This window comes from Elgaria multicarinata, chromosome 1, assembly GCF_023053635.1.
Source record: "Elgaria multicarinata webbii isolate HBS135686 ecotype San Diego chromosome 1, rElgMul1.1.pri, whole genome shotgun sequence".
Lineage (NCBI taxonomy): Eukaryota > Metazoa > Chordata > Lepidosauria > Squamata > Anguidae > Elgaria > Elgaria multicarinata.
Window position 1 is genome coordinate 212,321,720 of NC_086171.1, and position 7,032 is coordinate 212,328,751.

Here is a 7,032-nt window from a genome sequence, read left to right on the forward strand (position 1 = left end):
GATTGCTGGAGGAAACCGCAGGAGAGGTCCTGGCTGTTGACAACACCGTGTAATGGACCCGCAATCTTCACTGAGTCACAAGAGTGCTATAAATCGCTCAATTAGAGAAGCCCATAGAAGCATTAAAATTATGCAAGCACAGTTGGAAACGTCATGCTATTATAACTACATACAATCCCAAACTGCATTGAGGTGGGATTTTCCCCAAGGAGAAGCACGCCAGAGAAATGTGATTGCCACAAAACCATTCTTGTTCAAACGGGGCACAGTAGGACAGTTGAGCCAAGGGCACACTGCCACCCCTGAAGTCTGGGTAGGACTTGTATGAGCCTTCCCAGCTCCAAGCCTTTTTATGATACCCTGCTGCTGAACTCAAGCACATTAGGCACATCAAAGTGAGGGCAGGCACAATCTATTGAATCCCCTGGCAAAACATATTTAAATTGAATTATTATTATTATTATTATTATTATTATTATTATTATTATTATTTTAAAAAGAAGCAATGTAATCTGAACACAAAAGCATAGCTGAGTGGTAGAGCCCATACATAGGTTGTAGTTTTAATCCTGTCCATCTCCAGTTTCTCGTTGCAGCTGCCAGTCAGAATAGTGCTGCGCTAAATGGTCCATCTGTCATGTTCCTAAAATTGGGTTTTCTAGTTTTGTACCTGAGCTCTTGTTGACATAGACTTGAGAGCTATTTTTCTCAACTTGGAAAGTTAGGCCACGTTAAATTTCCATCTAAAAGCAAAATCCCCCCTACCTCATCTTAGAGAAGAAGACCAAGGGGGGATCTACACAACTGCTTTTAAAGCGCTTTAAAGCACTTTGAAAACGTTTTGAAAACTGTATATGTCAAAACTGTTATAAAGCGCTTCAAAGCGCTTTAAAGCAGTAGTGTAGATCCGCCCCCCCTGTCTTTGTCATGACCCTCAAAAACTTTGGGGATCCTGGCTTTTCACGACTAATGGAAATAGTAAGTCTTTTGGAGTGGAACTAAGAGCTTTCCATTTTCACAACAAATGAAGAGTTAGATGACTGTTTAATCAAACTCATTTTTCTGACTCTGAAACTCATGCCGTGAGGGTCTCCGTGAGGGGAGACATGATAGCACTCTTCAAATACTTAAAAGGTTGTCACACAGAGGAGGGCCAGGATCTCTTCTCGATCCTCCCAGAGTGCAGGACACGAAATAACGGGCTCAAGTTAAAGGAAGCCAGATTCCAGCTGGACATCAGGAAAAACTTCCTGACTGTTAGAGCAGTACGACAATGGAATCAGTTGCCCGGTGAGGTTGTGGCCTCTCCCACACTAGAGGCCTTCAAGAGGCAGCTGGACAACCATCTGTCAGGGATGCTTTAGGGTGGATTCCTGCATTGAGCAGGGGGTTGGACTCGATGGCCTTGTAGGCCCCTTCCAACTTTTCTATTCTATGATTCTATGATTCTATGTCCCAGAAGGCTGAGGCTGGCTGGTTCACAGGTAACAACAACCCATGGTTGTCATACATGAGTGGCAAAGAGCAAACTTCCATTTTAATTCAACAACCCCCAGTCAGCTCCTTCATAGTTTAATGAGCGTTGATGTGTGAACCTGACCACTGGATGGTTTAGGGGCTAAACAGCCCACCATTTAATCCATAGTTTGTTGTTGAGTTAACTGACTATTGGGAGTAATGTTTCAATTGATTCCCATGCGGGCTGCAATTTTAGTTAATCTTTTCATATTTCATTAGCTATTACTATACTGACTTTTCAAATGTGACACGCATTCCATGTGTAAAAACAGGGCTCTTTCCAAGTTCCTTTCCCTGTCAATATTTAACACTGAAAGGCTAAAGCTATACAGCAAGCAGATGGTGTTATGAAAATATAATGGCAATCGATGCCCCTTTAATTTGAATGATTTAAAAACTATGGATACTGGGAAAAGGAAGTATACACAAGCAAAGTAACAATTGACACAACTACTTTGCTCCTTCAACCCAATTACCATTCTGCTAGGACATCAAGACAGTTCTATAAGAAAGAGACATTGTACACTAGTTATATAGTGGCAGCAAAATTTCTAATTGCCTCTAACTGGGGCACTCCGCCTGTGTATCATCTACTAAGGGAAATAGGTGGAATGGATAACAGTATAAGCATAAGACTAGAGCATAAGAACATAAGAAAAGCCCTGCTGGATCAGACCAAGGGTCCATCTAGTCCAGCACTCTGTTCACACAGTGGCCAACCAGCCATCGGCCAGGGATGAACAAGCAGGACATGGTGCAACAGCACCCTCCCACCCAGGTTCCCCAGCAAATGGTGCACATAGGCTTACTGCTTCAAATACCGGAGATAGCACACAACCATCAGGGCTAGTAGCTCTTGATAGCTTTCATCTCCAGGAATTTATCCAACCTCCTTTTAAAGCCATCCAAATTGGCGGCCATCACTACATCTTGTGGTTGTGAGTTCCATAATCACTTCAGATGACCTGCTAAGCCGCAGTGGTTAAGCATTTCAAGCTAAACATTATGATTTAGCATGTCATGTGAACCACTCCCGCCCACAGTAGGCTACAGAACCATGGTTTAAACATGCTCACTAACCATTTGCTGCAAAAGGGTTAGCAGCCTAACCACGGCTTAGTGTGTCATTTGAACAGGCCCATTATAATACGAAGTACCTCTTGAAATGGGTCCTTCAGGCTGCACTCCTATGTAAGAGAGCTTTGGCTATTGGGCGGTAGAGAAATGCAATAAATAAATAAAATTAATAATAAATAAATAAATAAATAAATAAATAAATAAATAAATAAATAAACTTCCCTGGGGGTACAACCCGTTGCACTCAGTGGGATTTACTTCTGGGTAGACATGTACAAGTTAGCTCACAGACCCTCTCCAAGCATTGTGAGATGCCTCTCGAACACAGGCAGGTAAATGTGTGCACATTGTGGAGTAGAGTGTTTGCTTTCTCCCACCCTGCAGCAGCTGAGAAATATTTAAAGCTGGGGGTAACGTTCAGCAGAGAGATGAGTTTTCCTCCCTGCAAATATATCTTTAACCCAAAGATCAAATATTTCCCTTGGGTGGCACCTCCAGCCCTGTGTCATTGCAGGAGTAGACCTCAGCAGTCCTTGTGGGTGTGAAAAATGGGATGTTACCAGCACGTCCCTAGTTTCCATCTGTAAGAACGCTGAAAATTATTACTACTTCCTGCCCTCTTGGTAATGTTTGATTCAACTTATCCTGTGCCCTGGTAGGGAGACTCACGTGGTGCTGAGGTCAAAAACATGTGGTAAGTTGAACTAGATCAGCCTGCCCCAACCTGGAACCCTCCAGATGTGTTTGGACTACAGCTCACATCATCCCCAGCCAGTATTTAGCTTGGAAAAGAGGAGGCTAAGGGGAAACATGATAGAGGTGTACAAAATGATGCATGGTATGGAGAATGTGGATAAGAAGACATTTTTCTCCCTCTCTCAAAATACTAGATTCCAATGGGATCATTCCCATGAAGCTGATCGGTGGAAGATGCAGGACAATTCTTCACACAGCACATAGTTAAATTATGGAACTCACTACCACAAGGTGTAGTAATGGCCCCCAATCTGGATGGCTTCAAAAGGGGGTTGGATAAATTCCTGGAGGCAAAGGCTATCAATGGCTACAAGCCCTGATGGTTGTGTGCTATCTCCAGTATTCGAGGCAAGAAGCCTGTGTGTGCACCAGTTGCTGGGGAATATGGGTGGGAGGGTGCTGTTGCACCATGTCCTGCTTGTTCATCCCTGGCCGATGGCTGGTTGGCCACTGTGTGAACAGAGTGCTGGACTAGATGGACCCTTGGTCTGATCCAGCGTGGCACTTCTGATGTTCTTATGGGGATGATGTGAGTTGTAGTGCAAACACATTTGCAGGGCCCCAGGTTCGAGAAAGATTAACTAGATGCTACAAGGACGGAAGGAAGAACAGGACACAGGGCTGCTGTGTGGCTTCCCCCCACCCCCCACCCCAGTAGTTTCATGTCATTCTGCCCTTTGGCTTAACCTCACAGTGAGTTGCAATTTCTGGCTCTGGTTCTTTTCCATACAATGCAGATTCAAGGGCTTGAGAGTAGTGGGCCTTCTTCCTCTCACCACCACCCTGTTTTCAGGCCTGTGATGGAGGAGAGAATTAGATGAGGGATGACTCCCCACTCGCGGTCTTTGTGACTCAGACAAAAGGGAGCAGAGAGCATTTCAGCAGATTTCAACCCAGAGTTTCCGAGAAGACCCCAAGAGAATGGAAATGCCGGAAGGGAGTTTCCTAAAATAGACTCGGTGCGTTGTAGCTGTGCAAATCAAATCAAACACCCACATCTAGGTTACAGCTGCTCTGAGGAAGAGACAGCGATTTCCCATTGAAAAGAATTCTGAAAAGAGTTCTGAAACTCTTTGGCGACAGGAAATGACACAGTTACCCTCTAGTCGCTCAAAACACTTTTGCCTTTTGCAGAAAAAAATCAGCAGGGAACAGGGAGGCCAGATTACTTGGGAGGGGGGGGGCAGCTGTTTCGGGAAGTAGGCACCTCTTTAACTGGGAATTTATATTAGAATCATAGAATCATAGAATAGCAGAGTTGGAAGGGGCCCACAAGGCCATCGAGTCCAACCCCCTGCTCAATGCAGGAATCCACCCTAAAGCATCCCTGACAGATGGTTGTCCAGCTGCCTCTTGAAGACCTCTAGTGTGGGAGAGGCCACAACCTCACCAGGCAACTGATTCCATTGTCGTACTGCTCTAACAGTCAGGAAGTTTTTCCTGATGTCCAGCTGGAATCTGGCTTCCTTTAACTTAAGCCCGTTATTCCGTGTCCTGCACTCCGGGAGGATCGAGAAGAGATATTCACTGGTTTGAGGCTGGAAGACAATCATTATTTCCTTTTGTCTGAGAATTGAATAGGGCATGAAAGAGCCCTGGGGGCTGTCAATATGCAGTGCTAGGGTGACCCTATGGAAAGGAGGACAGGGCTCCTGTATCTTTAATAGTTGCATTGAAAGGGGGATTTCAGCAGGTGTCATTTGTATATATGGAGAACCTGGTGCAATTCCCTCTTCATCACAACCCTTAATCCTTCATGTCTTCTCTTTTCAGGGCCAGGTGAAGATTTTTATTTTCCTAGGCCAGCCATTCCCAATCAGGTACCCTTGAGATGAGTTGGACTCCATCTCCCAGCAAGCATGGCCAATGATGGGAGTTGCAACCCAACCTCTCACCAGGTTGGAGAAGGCTTGGGTAAGCTGTTAAATTTCTTATAACTCCTTCTACTAAAATCATTGAATCTGTGGACGTCGGGTTTGAAACACCAAGGTCAGGTTTTTCACATGGCAAAGTTTGAATTTCTTTCTAAACCTGAAGCAGCATTTGGATTTTAATGGGTATGTCTGTGTGTGTATGTGGAATCAGGGGTATGGCATAGCCAGGACTCACAGCGATGCAGTTTTTGGTGAGCAAAGATGCTGACGTGATCTGTACCCACCCTTAAATTCCTTGTCCCCTCTGAGTTTAATGCAATCCACACAATACCTGGGCCGGATCTACACTACTGCTTTAAAGCGCTTTATAACAGTTTTATAGCACTTTAAAGCAGTAGTGTAGATCCTGCCCTGGACTGAAATGAATTTCCCCAGGAAAAAAAAATATTATTATTACCTGGCTTGCTATGAACTATTTTGGGCGGCTTCATCTTGAAATGGGCAAATAAGGATTTGCAATAGACAGCACACACACAACTAGAACCCCAGAATCCGGTTACTGTCTTAAATTACACCAAATGACACAGTACAACAGAGGGAGAGCCCCAGATCCTAATTAAATAACACTTCTCTTTTCCTGAATTCGTTAGGCAATACTTGAGTGAAGTGTTTTATTAAAGAATGCAGAGGGATGAGTCAACTGTACCCCTTCAAAGTATTAATTTCTCCCCCCGTGCTCCACTCGTAATCAATGAACAATCAAATTCCCTTTGGCTTCAGCACAGCACTGTGAAGGTGCCAAAATCTTCTGCATTTGCAGTCTGCTGTGGGATCAAAGTCCCCTCCCCCAAATACATCACTCAGCAATATGTGATTTCAGTGTTAATGTAATACTCCTGTATCTGCTGAAATTTCTCCCACGCATAATTGGGGGGAAATGGATTGAAATTGCTGCAAAAAGGAACATAAGAACATTAGAAGAGCCCTGAGGCTGGATCAGACCAAGGGTCCATCTAGTCCAGCACTCTGCTCACACAATGGCCAACCAGCTGTTGACCAGGGACCAACAAAGCAGGACATGGTGCAACAGCAGCGTCCCACCCATGTTCCCCAGCAACTGGTGCACACAGGCTTCTTGCCTTGAATACTGGAGATAGCACACAACTATCAGGGCTAGTAGGCATGGATAGCCTTTGCCTCCAGGAATTTATCCGACCCCCTTTTAAAGCCATCCAGATTGGTGGCCATCACTACATCTTGTGGTAGTGAGTTCCATAATTTAACTCTCTGCTGTGTAAAGAAGTCCTTCCTTTTATCCGTCCTGAATCTCCCACTAATCAGCTTCATGGGATGACCCTGGGTCCTAATATTTTGAGAGAGGGATAAAAATGTCTCCCTATCCACATTCTCCACACCATGCATAATTTTGTACACCTCTATCAGGTCTCCCCTTCGCCTCCTTTTTTCCAACCTAAACAATCCCAGTTGATGTAATCTTTCCTCATAGGAGAGATGCTCCAGCCCCTTCATCATTTTGCTTGCCCAATTCTGCCCTTTTCCCAGCTCTATAATATCCTTTTTAAGGTGTGGTGACCAGAACTGTGCACAGTATTCTAAGTGTGGTCGCACCATAAATCTGTATAAGGGCAATATGATACTGGCCGTTTTATTCCAAATTCCTTTTCTTATAATGCCTAGCATGGAGTTTGCCTTCTTTATTATTATTATTATTTATTTATATAGCACCATCAATGTACATGGTGCTGTACAGAGTAAAACAGTAAATCGCAAGACCCTGCAGCGGCCG